Here is a 465-nt window from a genome sequence, read left to right as displayed (position 1 = left end):
CTGTAAGAGAACATGTTAGCAGCATGCCAAGTCACATTGTTTACTTACTACAGTTTATATAATTTACCCTTCGTCCCATCCCTTTTTGCTTTGCTCCAATAACAGTTGAGCAAGTTTAGATATGCTATGTGATAGGCAGGTGTTGAAAAGACTAACCCTAACCCTAACCAAATTTAGTATAAGGTTAAAAGCGACATACATACGCTATAGTCACAACTTAAGCTGGCTAGCTAAAGTTAGCAAAATGCTAGCTAACTAATGATTGATGTAAATTGATTACCTAGTTAGCTTTCTTGCAACGTGCTGACTAGCGTGCTAACTAACTAACGTTAACTAGATAGTTAGCTAGCGGTTTGTTAACAATAGCAAACTTAAAGGAAACTTATTATGCCCCTTTTCAGGTTCATAAATCTTTTTTTGTGGGTCTACTAAAATAGGATTAGATGTTTTAATGTTCAAAAAACA

The sequence above is a fragment of the Morone saxatilis genome, unplaced genomic scaffold (genome assembly GCF_004916995.1).
Source record: "Morone saxatilis isolate NCDOM2014 unplaced genomic scaffold, NCSU_SB_2.0 Contig15, whole genome shotgun sequence".
In the NCBI taxonomy this organism is placed as follows: domain Eukaryota; kingdom Metazoa; phylum Chordata; class Actinopteri; family Moronidae; genus Morone; species Morone saxatilis.
This window is presented reverse-complemented; position numbering follows the sequence as displayed.